Source organism: Lampetra planeri, chromosome 13, assembly GCF_965212315.1.
Source record: "Lampetra planeri chromosome 13, kcLamPlan1.2.h2, whole genome shotgun sequence".
In the NCBI taxonomy this organism is placed as follows: domain Eukaryota; kingdom Metazoa; phylum Chordata; class Hyperoartia; order Petromyzontiformes; family Petromyzontidae; genus Lampetra; species Lampetra planeri.
In genome coordinates this window covers 2,305,348-2,319,642 of record NC_136119.1, presented here as the reverse complement: position 1 = coordinate 2,319,642, position 14,295 = coordinate 2,305,348, and the positions used below count along the sequence as shown (strand labels likewise).

The 14,295-nt window shown below is 48.8% G+C and overlaps 1 pseudogene across 1 annotated transcript in view; it reads left to right on the top strand.

Moving 5' to 3' along the window:
* LOC144721904 (histone-lysine N-methyltransferase ASH1L-like) overlaps positions 1-14,295 on the top strand; it is a 106,415-nt pseudogene that overhangs the window by 73,612 nt on the left and 18,508 nt on the right. The window contains exons 13-16 of the transcript XR_013585998.1: positions 1,350-1,481; positions 2,808-2,905; positions 4,734-4,870; positions 13,275-13,397. The product of XR_013585998.1 is annotated as a histone-lysine N-methyltransferase ASH1L-like (transcript). The remainder of the gene's footprint in view (positions 1-1,349; positions 1,482-2,807; positions 2,906-4,733; positions 4,871-13,274; positions 13,398-14,295) is intronic.

The following is a 14,295-nucleotide window of genomic DNA, read 5'->3' as shown; positions in this document are numbered from 1 at the left end:
GGAACGGCCAAGAATAAGTCAGCTTGGCGATTTGCTGCATTTTTTTGGAGTAGCGGAGACGCCCCGCCAAATTTTTTTGTTGCCGTTGTTGCCAAAAAAAAAATAAGGAAAAGAAATGAGCGTTTTGTCGAGATGTGAACAGGGCCCGAAGTGTCTCCACGTTCATGGAGTGGTGCTCATTTGTGTTGGCAGCCTCGAACCAGTGGGGAAAAAAAATCCACATTTCTGCAGCAGGCTCCAGAATTCACCCCTAAATAAACAAACAGTTGTTTATTTCCCATAAAGTGATAACTAATTGTATCACCCCCCCCCCTCCCGACCCCCACGGGAGATTAAATTAAAGATGCCAACATTCCGAAGTCGTATATTCATATCGGTATTAATCTCTGTAACTTACAGGCCCGACAACTCTCGGTAAACGTATCCACGTCGTAAATAATCGCTGTTGATGTGCATTATTCAACGCATGTATTCTACTTAATTAATATGGATTCAAATTTTGATTTAAAGCTTTCGTGACTGCAGGGATTCATATTCTTGGTTCTTTCAGTAAAGTCACGTAGAAGGGAAATAATAAAATAATACAAAAATAAAACTATATCACGTAGAAGGGAAATAATAAAAAAAATACAAAGATAAAATATATATTTGTTTTATTTTATTATTTCCCTTCTACGTGACTTTGCCGAAAGAACCAAGAATATAATATTGATTCATTAATTGTGTTCTTATCTGTTAACTGTGTGTGTATATATATAAAACATACAAGGTGCTGTCCATCATGCGCTGTAGATCCCACATGGTGTGTTGAAGGAAACCACGCACAACACCAACAATGCAGCTCTTGCCAAGGATATTTATGAAAGATTGCCGCCCTTCCTCAAGTAACAACATTTTGGCCCTCAAATGTCAAAAATCAACGTCGAATACAAACCGAAATCTAACAGAAGTGTGACTCGCGTTCCATGGGTAGATTCTTCCGGAAGATGGGTTCCACGATTGATTAATGTTTAAAGCCAACGTTTGAGCATGACGTCATTGTCCCTGAAGCCATGCATATGGTTTAGACGCAGTGACGTTTCCCTATACATAGGGCTGAGTAATGCCGTGATGATGTCATCGCGCTTAACGCTGACTCCTCATGCAATGCATACAGGGGGGGGGGGTACAAAGGTTTCGGGCGGCGATAGTACTCTCCACAAATCTGAAACGCTGGCCGGTGTGGTGATTATTGGAGTGAACCGTGCGTCGGAAATGTGAATGTAGATTTTTTTTTTTTTTAAACAAGTACTGTGCTTAAAAAAATAACATTCGGTAATGGCGCCGGGCCCCGTTGTTTATCCCCACAGCGGCCCTGCCTGTGCGGTTCCACAAACTGCCGCAACGTCATCGGCGGGAGGAGCCAGCGGGCATGTCAGGCCGGGCGGCTGGGCCACGGCAGGGCCCACCAGCGCAAGGCCAAGCACAGGCTCAAGAAGCTGGTGGGTGGAGCCATGGCCAAAAAATTACGATAAATATATAAATGTATAGTCTCCATTGAGCTCTCCCGCCTGGTATTAAAGTGGCAATGCACCAGCATTGGTTCGAGCAAGCCCGACTCTGCTGGTGAGACACTGCATGTCACAACCACTCCAGAGTTTGACCCAATGCTGCTGAAAGATATATAATGCCTTGCTGATACACTTTCATTTACTTTTTAATTATTGTAGGGTTTTTCTGGAACTCAGTAGTTACTATGAGGTAACCATTCATGTGCCTATCCAAAAATGGTCATCAGAAAAAGAAAAGGATTAATTCTCATCAGGCCCCATGGTGTAAACAAGTGCAGTCTCCAACTTTTCTTATCCACTCCATATCTCTTGTTGGCCTCTTTATTTATGTGCTAACAAGAAGAGACATTGCCTAAAATGTCGCCTATTATATATTATCATAATGAAGTGACTTCAGAAGTATTTCCACGATAACAGCTTGCTGGGCCATTTTACTCCCTCTGAGAATGTCTCTCAAAAACATGGCTTTGACAACACAATTTAAATGTGATTGTTGTGGGGGGACAAGCGAACGTTTATGTATTATTTTTTGTAAAGGAAATCTCTCGGGGTGCAATCGGGCTGCCCCCTATAGTCTCGTCAGCTCCCTCTCGAAAGTGAGCCTTGCGATCGATGGCCGGGTCCGTGCTCCAGGAGCCCTGTCTGCCACGTGATTTGTCCGCGCTGCGGCACTCCCGCGGCAGGTGCGTCGCTAATTGAGGCGACCGCAGATCGGGCGTGGGGGAAAAAAACCGAAGAGATTTTATCGTCTTTATCTTTTCGGTAAAGCGACCAGCACCTGGCATGACTGACTGACGAACGATTTTGAAAGAGATATATCCAGACCAGAGAGGGCATTGCGTCGCACTGAAAGCTTCGCGCAATACCCACGTGGGTTGGTGTCACTACAAGTGTGTACAATTTTTTACATTTATGTTTAAAGTGGGTAGCCGAGGATCTCTGGAGTCATACAACCAAGCTGGCACTGCTAAGACCCTGTTCTAGACTCATGTGGTTGAACTGGGTTATCAGGTGTAGTGAATTTATGGTCTCAGCTTGGTTACCAATATTTTTGTTTTAGTTCCGTGATGTCGCCTTCCACTGATCATTCTATAGCATTGTGCGATGCACTACTCTGAGTTCCGAACTGATATTTCTGACATGTCAGTACATAATGCCAATGTCACAATTAGATTAAACTTGGGGGGGGGGGGATTTTTTTTTCCGTAATGTTTAACAATTGAATAATTGTTCTGTCACCATCCATGCCCGGGGCAGCTGCGATCAAGCCCCGAGAGGCAGGCATCCGAAGATGCCTCCAGCCAGGTGGCCGATCTTTGGCCGATGCAAGCGAAGCCTCTCTCGGACAAAGAGAAGTAAGGCTCGAGTCTGATCGATGCATTGATGCTACGTCGTTACACGCCCACTCACCGCTGCCTCTTGGTGTGTCATTCAAGCTCCCTAATTTAATTTACCACTTTGTGTAATGGCAGGCGCATGTTTAATTAACGCCCTCCGTAACATTCCTCCGGGGATCGGTAATGGGATTGTATTGCGTGTCAATTTTATTGGAGCGCACAGCATCCAGCCGGCAAAGGGGGCCCCTCCTTCTGTCACGATCGCCCATCATTCCCTCCTTTGCCCTGCTTTGTTCAACCTCCTTGAACGTCTGCCTCGCAATTAAACGCGTCCGTCGCGTTACGACCTGAGGGGGACCTTGAGCCACGCGCGCGCCATTTGCCTCAACGGCAACGTCCGTCGCCACCCAACGATCGAGATCCGTTCGACCGGCCGTCAGCCAAGGGAGGCCTACAAGTCCAACAACAACAAAGAATGCGAGGCGCCAAAATTCCCCAGTGTGTCACTAGGGAAAGGGTTTTGTTAGTCGGGCGACCAACAAGACGAAACGAGAAAATAAACAAAGAGTTGCCGTGGCCGCTGTGGCCTCGAGCCGCAGAGCCAGATCGTCTCTGGCTGTCGGCCGAACGCCGCGGAAAAAGTTAAGATAATTTGTCAAAGTCGAAGTGAAAACCAGGCGAGCCTTTTCGTGCCTAATCTGGAGTCGTCCTCCCAACCCGTGTGGGATCACGTTATTACGCTCAATTCAAATATAAAAACAAGCAGCCCACACGCTCGCCAGGGGCTGTGTCCTTGGCGCTCACGCCGATACGTGGCATAATGTATTAAATAAATAAACCCGCCAGAGACGCTGAAGAAGATAAACGCTCGCTAGTTTACGAGTTCGCTAGTTCACGCACATCTACATCCTGACTGAGGTCCGCATTCTGAGTGGCTTATCGTGAGATTGTAAAAGCACGCAACTCTGTTAAATACATCTATATGCAGTGAGATAATGACACCAGTGAAGATGAGGGTGACAAAGGTGGTGGTGGTGGATGAATGAAGGTGATGATAATTGTGCCGATGAACGCCCTCACTCGGCCCCTATCTTTTTCGCTGTTCGTAAACTTGTGCGGGCGGCCCTTTTGTTGATCCACTGCCAGATGAGGGCCTCCCCGTGTCGCGTGGATCAGGATGAGGATCTTATTGCTCTCCAGCAGTGAGGTGGCCAGGTGCTTCAGGGGCTAACACCAGGTCGGAGCAATGAACAGGAATTGCTGAGATCCAGCATTCAAATCCAGATATCAGCCACTGATGATTGAAACCAGGTTCACAGGTGTCGGGAGTTGGTGGTCTGAGCTCTATCAGCGATCACTGCATTATTTGTAGTGATAGCGATGGAGGTGGTAGCGGAGATAGCGTAGTGATGGTGGTGGTGATGATGATGGTGGTGATGGTGATGATGGTATTGGTTGCGCTGGTGATGGTGGCAGTGGTGGTGGCAGTTGTGGCGGTGGTGTTGGCGGTGGCAGTGATAGTGGTTGTGGAGAGGGGTAGTGTACCTTTTAGCACGCTGAGCTATGAACCCGGCAACCGGAGTTCGATTACCGTTCACGGCCAACACCAGTGGCGAATATCTGAACCGGTCCTGGGCCTCCCCTAGGTCGACTCAGCCTAAAATGAGTACCTGGTGCAGCGTGTAAACGTCGTCACCCCCTCATTTACCTTGGCGGCTTCCGTAGGTGCTCGCTAACAGCACTTTCCACAAAGTCTGTGAAGGCTATACGGGGGATCTTTGTCTTTGGTGGCAGCGGTGAAGGCTGTGGTGGTTGCAGTTTGTCTCTGTCCCTGGTGCTGTGCCAGGAGCTTCGTGCAGAAGCGCGGCCTCTTCCTTTTGCGGAGCTGGTGGAGAACGCGGCGGCAGCGGGAGGCGGCGGTGAACAGGAAACGGGCGACTGCTCTCTCCGGCAAGACATGCATTGTCGTCCCGGCAGCCACAGGTCAGGGCAGACCACTCACCCACACCGCCTTGCTCCACCCACCCACGTCACGCACACCGACCACACCCACCCACGTCTCTCACACCCACCCACGTCTCTCACACCCACCACACCCACCCACGTCTCTCACACCCACTACACCCATGCACAGCCGGAAAGCTCACCGTGTGCACTACGCTTCACCCCACCCCTACCCCCCCCCCCCCAGCGATTTGATGAATCTTCACGATTTTGGGTCTCCCTTCGACGTAACGGTTTTCTTTTTTTGTCGCATTTGTACCAACTCCTTTATAGCGTGTGTCACTTTTTCCTCATTGTCCAGTTTCGTTCCAAGCTATAGCCTAAGTTCAACTTTGAGATTAACCGTTCGTGTGTAATTTGCACAAATCGGAGTTAATCGATTCCCATGCGCAGGGATTCGAAGTGCGTATCGGTGAGTCGCTGCAGGCCCCCAACTCACTGCGTCTCCCCCTCATGCAGCCCCTCAGTGGAAACATCTCCGTCGTGAATGATGACACTCAGCCATTGCTGCGATTCCACATTCCTTTGCTGGGGTCAAGCTTCTCCGTAGAGAACTGCTTTCTGTGTTGAGCACCGTTGGCTACGTAGGGTGGGCAAGAAGTTCTAAATACATTCATAGGATGACCACTGTTGGCCTCCTCACAAATATAATAATAATATACAAATAATTTAGTTTTTTAAGTCGCATTTCAACCGTAGAGTCTTCTTCCCGCGAGGATTTCAACACGTGACCTTCCGAGCGCGTACGTGACGCACACTCCAGCCACGGAGCCACCCGGCCGGGATAAAACTTATCTGTTATTCAATTTCGGGTCTCACGGCGTTCCAGCGGCTATTGATAATGCAACACGGCGCGTTTCAAGTTGCACTTGCATTGCAGACGCCGCCAGTGCCTCCTGACAATCGATCGCGAGGAGCCACGCGGGCGAATTAACATAAAAACACAACACGCGGTTGCCCTGCCTTTGCACTTCCCGAGACCTTTCTCCGGAAGCACGATGCCCTTTGATAATTTAGCCCTTATGAGCCATGTTAGGGTCATCCTGGTTCAAGAATATTGCATGAAACCCATTAAAATGTAAATTCGCTTAAATTACATTTGCCCGAAGTGCTTTACTGAAGTCTGATCGTGTCGTACAGGCACGACGGAATTGTTTGCTGTAAAAAAAGTATTGGGAGGTTTAATCGGTTACAGCTGTTGTATTTTAGATAAACTGGAACAAACACGTCCATTTAAATTCCCAACGCTGCAGCGGGAGGTAGCGTAATAACGCTTCACACGGACGTGCGCGCGCACCCACACACTCGCTTGCCCTCGCGCACGCCACGCACGCACGCGGCGCGCGATGGTCTGGGGGACCGGAATCGCAAGCCTCAACGACGACTCGATGGTGGTTGCGATAACGCACCGCATGGCCGCCCGCCCCCCCACCCCGCCACCCTATGATCGCGCCGAGCGACGTCGCCGGATGGTCGTTACCAAAACTCCGGCGAGCAATGGGGGTGGCGTCTCGGTCAGCGGAGCGCGATCGGCTTTACGAGCGCGGGGGTAGAGGTTTGTGGGTCGTGTGCCAAGGACAGCCGACGGGTCTCATTGCCTACCCCCCCCCCACGGCCTGAGCTCGGGTAACCACTCTGAAAAAAGAGCTTGATCGCTCATCAGATTCCTACGGTATAAATAAAGATTCTGATTCCGGAAAGCATGCCACTTTTCCTGAGACCAAATTACCCCGAGTACTCGGTGTTGTAGGCTTAGGTTACGAATTGACAAGGATATGGCAGTACAGCAGTGGCGAGATTTCAATGTTATCCCCTCGTTTGTGTTGGGTTTCTCTGGCTTCTCCCAGTCTCATCCCAAACTCGCATAAATCTTCTCGGCTAAAACTGCGAATGCAGTAGGTCGCTCTTGAAAAAAACCGTTTTGACGGTCAGCGAGATTCTCCTGGGTAAATGAAGGGAATTATTTTCATTACTATTTTATATATATATCGTGCTTTGCACTGGGCCTTAACTCGCCATCTTTCCAGATGCTTTACCGATCCCTGACGTGAAGTTCACTGCGGGAAGCAATTGGAAATGTGAAATTTACATGTGAACACTTTTGAATGCACATGCTATTCTTTTCTCCTCTCGTAATATTGAGTCGTAGGCTGATTTAAAATGTTAAAATGATAAATGTATCAATGGCTGCTCATGGAAAACTGTTCATGTCTTATTTAAACAAAACAAATCTCTACAGTTGCTCCCAGTAATCCAACTAACAAGTCACTCACTCTGTCTGCCCTTTCTCTTTGTGCTCTGAAGAAGGGCGTTTGCCTGAAATGTCAGCCTACTATATGTTGTTTTCTGTCGTAAGTTATAGACAAAGTGATGAGTTATCGTCCTTTGGTTTGTTCCTGTACACCACCACAGCCGAAGAAATAAACAAACGATTATTTCTTCGTCTTTTAAAGTTTCGTATCTATTTTCTCCTTCAGGTAAACATTCTCAAAGTTGCATTTGTTGTTTTGCAATCAATATTAACCACCATCGCTTTTCCACCACTTGGATTTTTTGGCACGGAACAGAATCAGGATCTTTATTTATCCTGGAGAAATCCGATGAGCTATGAAGCACTTTTTCACAGATATTCATTAGTGGCAGGTCAGAAAGTTGCAACAACAAACGGTACAAAAAACCGATAGGAGTGCAAAGTATAGAAAAGGCAAGCAAATCACTAAAAAGAAATACGTTAAAGTGATCAAATATAGACGTTCAAATTGCATAAATACACCAATTGCCAAGCTTGGTCAAGGCAACAGCAGAACAGGGACAACTTTTGCCGTACGCGACGGGAGAACGCGCACGCGACGGGGGAACGCGCACGCGACGGGGGAACGCGCACGCGACGGGGGAACGCGCACGCGACGGGGAAACGCGCACGCGACGGGGGAACGCGCACGCGACGGGGGAACGCGCACGCGACGGGGAAACGCGCACGCGACGGGGGAACGCGCACGCGACGGGGAAACGCGCACGCGACGGGGGAACTCGCGCGATGCGAGCGTGCCGTCCCATTAATGGCGGGAAATGACGAATGGCGCGAGCCGACAAGCGCACACTCCACCAGCGGCACCCCCCGCGTCGCCACGATACCGGCAGCTTGAGCCGTCACCTCTCACGCCGCTTTGACAAACGACTGTTTTGACTCGGCCAATATTGACCGTGTCGCGGCCGCCACCGTGCACGTCATCCGTGGAGCGCTCCCCGCGGGGAACAAGGGGATACTTCTCACCTTTGTTCGATTGCACGACGCTGTGATAGATGCCAACTAAATACGTGGCCTCGCAAAGGAAGGACCTTTGAGACCCGTCCGGCTTTTCTGTGGGGCTTCTGCCCTTTTGTTCGAGTTAATCTCGGATGTAAAGCCACGTCGTCCAACTTGCGGGGAGCGCTTAACCTACCGTTTGCAGGTCACGGAGGCCACAGCTAGGCCCCCTTTAAAGGATTTAGTGTCAGCCTGCTAATGTGTCCCCGGCTTGGATGCGTCATAAATACTGCTACTGCCCAGGTCAAAAGGAGAGAAGTTTACACCGCCAGATCCTGTCGTCTGTCATCCATCACTTTCCCGCGCCGCGACTGTTGTGGCCAGGGCCGGTCTTGGCTTAAAAATTAACCTCCTTCCCTCGCTCGCAGCCTTCAGGAGGATAACTTTGTTATGTTCATAAAAAAACACCTGCTTTGAAAAGTGTTTTTTAGTGAGACGTGTGGCTGTTCCAATTTAGTGGCATTTTCACACGGATATTGCTTTTCTCGGCATATCGATGCAGACGTAATGGGAATGTAATTTATTCGTCCAGAGAAACCTTGCCAATTTTCAAGCGCCGGCGAGGGTCATGTCATTGGGATGTTCGCTCAGTCGCGTTTTAAGGAGTGTTTTGCGCGTGTATAAGGAAATAGATTCAAGCACCCACTTGCTGTCCTTACTACTCTTCTGGCCATCTCGCAAGCCTGGCGAGGTTTCGGAGTCTCCCAAACACAGGGTGTCCATGAAGTCCCGATCTATTTTATTGAACTAATGGTACCTTTGTGTATTTATTTGCAGAACCCTATGAATAGGAATGTACAAGAACGCGTGATGGTAGTGAGACTTGCAATAAGACGGGGCTCCTTGTCATTACGCAAACATCATTCGGGGGCACCTTAACGAACGTTTTACAAATCGCTGGATTGGACGCAGCGGCAACAGGCCGTGGACGGCTCCATCTACGGATTTAACGCCTTGGGATTTCTTCGCATGGGGCCTCATCAAGTCAGAGGTGTATAAAACGAGACTTACAGATCTGCAAGATTTACGAGATCGTATAGGGGCGGCAGTTGCAAAAATAACTCCACAAATGCTGCAAAATGTGTTCCGCAATGCAGCTGACAGATTTGTGCTGTGCAGAGATATTGATGGTGCTCATGTAAAATCCAATGCTTAAGTGCTATTAATACATATACCTCTGATTATATAATTGCATAATTTGTCCCTAAATTACTTGGATTCAATTAAATAGATAAGGACTTCATGGACACCCTGTATACAGAAAAAAATAACCCCCCCCCACCCATATAGCCTTAACAGACTGTTGGGGCAAGTGCTGTTAGCGAGCCCCTGTATTAGGGTGGTTGATGTAAACGGTGAGCATCAATGCCCCGTGATCGGCAACAGACAGGACAGAGGTTGTATTAAACTGCTGAGGCTCATTGATGGCTCTTAGCTGCCCACAGAGTGTCGAGTGACAGGGATGAACGTCTCTCTTAACACCTCCTGGGGCAACGTTCACTTGAGGAGTTCACGCACCACAGACGAGCACATCCTTTACCATCGCTGTCTGCCAGGGGTCAGGAAACCAGACAAGCTGAGAAGGCCGATCCAGCAAGTGAGCACCTCCCCTCATTCCTCCCAACGGATCCCTGTTAAAGCCACCGGCTTGAAATGCGTCCAATACCCGTGCAACTTTGCGTTCATGTTATTTATTGTTGCGTGCATTGTGCGGGCAGTTACTTCATTTTTCTTTTTCTTACAGATATAAATTTCAGCCCTTTGTATGTTTTGGCCACATGCTCGTTACATAAAAATCGAGGGCAGATTTATTATCATTGGAATTTTCATTCTTGGATACATTTGCCTTCCCAGTTGTGTATCTCTCCCACTCTGCGTTGTATTTTGTTCATCCCAAAGAAAATGTGTGCACATGCTGGAATACAATGGCAAATATCCCCCATATAGTCTGAGATACTGTTAGGGCAAGTGTTGTTTGCGAGCACCTGAGGGCCTACACGGAACACAAAAAAATGAGTGGCCAGCACCACGCCCAGCTGTACTCGTCTCCCTAGCGCTGATGTTTATATATCACACCAGGTACTCATTTATGGCTGAGTCAATCTAGGGGTGGTCCAGGACCGCTTCGGATAATCGTCACTGGTGTTGGGCCCTGAGCGGGAATCGGACTCGGGTCGCCGGTGTTCGTGGCGCAGCGCGCTAACCACTGTGCCACCGCTCCTTCGCATGCACGCACGGGAAATGTCAAAGTGCGCGCCGATCTGCTTGGGCCCACCCAAAAAAAAACTACGGCAGCTAAAAAAACACGACTTGAAGAATGCGGTCCAGGACGCGGAGAGCCGAGTGAAAAACGGCATACGCTTTTGCACCGGGCTTAAAATATACCTTGCCGAGAGAGGAGCGTGACAGTACAAAGAGACTTTGTGAAGGGGGAACACATTTGCCAGGCTTGGCTTGTCACCAGTGGGGGTCACAAAAGAATGCGTGTCACAGTGTCGCCGAGTGGCTCACGTGGCTCATAGAGAGGGGAAATACTGACCTGATCATTACTGAGATTGTGGGTTAAATTCCAGGTTTTAACTGCCCATGCATAAAATCAGGTTCTAAGCACAATCACCAATGACTACACACACACACGCACAAAATAACCTTCATGCGCATTCAGTTTTCACTAGAGTTTCAATATTCCAGCTTTGAGAACTAAACAGTTTTATTGCTATGCAATGGACACCTTCAGCAGGTCATGTGAAAATCTGCTACCCACCCCTATTATGGATAGGAAGTAATTGACTTCAAAAGTCAAGGTCAAGGGGTCATCATGGCCCGGTAACTTGCCCTCCTCGGAATTAGTTCTGCGATGTCATCTTCCAGAGGCCGTTCTCTAACATGAGGTGATGAATGGCGATGGTACTTTGCTTGATGGACGACGATGTTTTCTCTACTTTTTTCGAAAGAGTGCTGACGTGTGAGAATAGCGCACGCGCGTCACAGTAATTGCAAGAATGAAATGGACGAGAAGAAGGGGAGGAATCAGAGGAAAGAAAATAAACGTATACAAATGTGCGGCATCGAGGGTGACATTAAACAAGACGGGGCCAGCATGGTGCCACGTCGAGATGTCGTGCCTTTTGTTGTTGTCGTGACAATAAGGGGAGCCGATTTTTATCTGGGGCAGGTGACATGGCCTGCACTCCCCTCGTGGTCCCGCTGTCCTCGGGGGAGAGCGTTTCATCATCGCGGCGTGCGGGCTCCCTGTGTGCCTTGTCATCGCGTCGAAAACTGTCAAACCGAAATATATATATTTTTTAAACTAAATCTAAAAAAATTACGGAAAATGTTCCCACACACGCGCACGCGCTTGCGCGGCAACTTGACGTCAAGACGGCTCGGTTGCCGATGTCAGGGCTTGCGATAAAACGCCGCGAATCCTCTCTCTCTCTCTCCCGGGTGATCAAAGGCGGCCCGGTCGGCGCCGCATGTCGTACGTGACGTTCCCCCACGCCGAGCATGCGGGGCTCTCGCCACCTGCGTCCGCCCCTAGGCGATCGCGAGCCGCGAGGAGGTTGCCTGATTTTATTTACATTCCCAAGGTGCGAGCGGTTAGTGTGGTGTGTTCTAGCGGTTTAGAAGTTTTTTTTTTACTTTTTCATCCCACGCAAATCTCTGGAATTGCGCTGAATGCCGGCACAAAGGGAGGCGTGTGTTGTGGCTTGCTCAGAACTAACAAGTTCAACGCTGTCAAGCCGCAGTTTGACATGTGGTCATAAGTGTGTTTGTACTACGGTTATGACCGCACGGTATATTACAGTGCTGTGTGTGTGTTCATAACATCGAAGAGAGCGTTCGGTATTGAACTCAACTCGTCTAAAGAAAATGTGGAATTATTTCTTCCCTGTTCAACTCTGCAAAAATAAACTTTTGTTATTTTAGAACATTTTATGAAGCAATATACATACTTTATGTACTTTGTAGTGCCGTAATATAACTTTGAAAAGAATTGGAGCAAACACAAATTCCGGCTCCCCACTCCTAAAAAACCCCCCTACCCACTAACACAGCACCAAGTGGAAAAAGTCGAGTCTTGCCAGACAATCTTAGCAGGGCAAAGAAATGGACGTTGCTTTGTTTGTGAGCGCATATTGCCGTGAATTAAGTTCTTGGAAATTATGCGCGCGCGTGCCAACTTTTCCGAGCTTATTTTTTTCAGTCTTATTCACCGAACTGTGCCAGAGCGTTGCCAAAAACATATTTCACATCTTCTTGGCGTCCGTTCTTGGCAATGCCACGCACAGAGTTATGGCAATGTTCACGTGTGGCACGTGATTAGATAAAGTCAAACGGAGGCAGATCGTATCTCTTGATGTAGTCCAACATCCTCGTTGGAACCGAGTCGATGCACACGTGCGCGCATGCACGCACGTGTGCACCTGCGCATTTGCATGGGCCTCCATGCGCTCGTCCGCAGACTTTCGTCTTGGCAGCTCGCGTGCGTGCACGTGCGTGCGTGTATGGGGAGCGGTGGTCTAGTGGATAGCGCACTGCACTACGAACCTGGCCAGCCGAGTTCAATTCACACTCACGACCAATATCAGTGGCAATTATTTGAACTCGCCCTGGGCCTCCCCTAGATGTTATCTCCCTTGCCTCGTATGCAGGAGGTCATGGGTTTGATGCCTGACGCCTGTATATAAAGAGTTTGCGTGTTCTCCCCGTGGTCGCGTGGATTTTTCTCCGGGTCCTCCGGTTTTGTCCCTCGACATTTAGAAACATGCTTTTCGAGTATTTGGCTGCTGTAAATTTTCACATGATAAGCGACTTCGTTGAGCTATCATTTGTAGCCAGATCACTTTTGAAAAAGAGCTGCATAGCTCAGTGGGCTTTACCTGATCAAATGTAATGTTTTTATTTATTGATTGCTTGAGTATCTGCTGTGGTGTGTAAACATTAGCATGAGTGAGACAAAAGCGGCCGGGCGTGATACTGACCACCCCCCCCCCCCCCCCCCCGCTATGTGCCGTGCCGTTCTTAACAGTCTGTGAAGGCTAAAACGGGGGATCGTTGTCTTTGTGTCTGCAGAACGGGCGTCCGTCGCCCCACAGAAGCGCCAGCAGGGAGCGGCGGACAGCAGAGTCGAAACGCCGGCGCCTGACGTGGTGCGAGCGATCAACGCGATGTTCTCCACCCTGACGTCTCGATCAGGTGAGCGGAGCGCGGCAGCAGTGCCACGCGGTCTGTGGGAGCCAGGCGCACGGCTCCACCTCGTCATGCTCGCGGCAGGGTGCAGTTTTCCCTCGTTCTTTCACGAGCTTGCCCTCCACGATTTTGGCTGTCCGCGAATCGCATCTGGAACTCTGCCGCGACTGCATCGAGAGAGAGAGAAATAAAGTGATGAGATAAAGTGATGAGAGAGAATGTGATGTGAGAAAGTGATGAGATCATCGTTATTGCATCCTTCTACTGCACAGCATTATTATAATTTAAAAGTACATGAATGTGTGTGTGACAATGTGTGACGTCACTAATTGTGTGTGACAATGTGTGACGTCACTGACTGTGTGTGACAATGTATGACGTCACTGACTGTGTGTGACAATGTATGACGTCACTGACTGTGTGTGACAATGTGTGACGTCACTGACTGTGTGACAATGTGTGACGTCACTGACTTTCTAGATTTGAAGCTTTCGTGACTGCAAGGATTCATACTCTTTGGTTTTTTCGGTAAAGTCACGTAGGTTAAAAGAAAACAAATAAATTAAATCACGACGTTTCGGAGGCAACAAAAGCTTCCGTCTTCAGGTGAAACCGTCACAGCAAAATTGCTGTATCAAGTAAAAAATTGCTGTGACGGTTTCACCTGAAGACGGAAGCTCGTGTTGCCTCCGAAACGTCGTGATTTAATTTATTTGTTTTCTTTTAACACTGACTGTGTGTAACAATGTGAGACACCGCTGACTGCGGTGGTGACGGTGACTTTTCCGACGTCCCAAATCTGAAAATTGCCCAGAAATAAAAATGACAACAACAAAAAGAGAAAAAAAACCCAGTACAGTAGCTGCCTCCACTCTACTCAGATTGCGAAGGTCTCTGGTGGGTC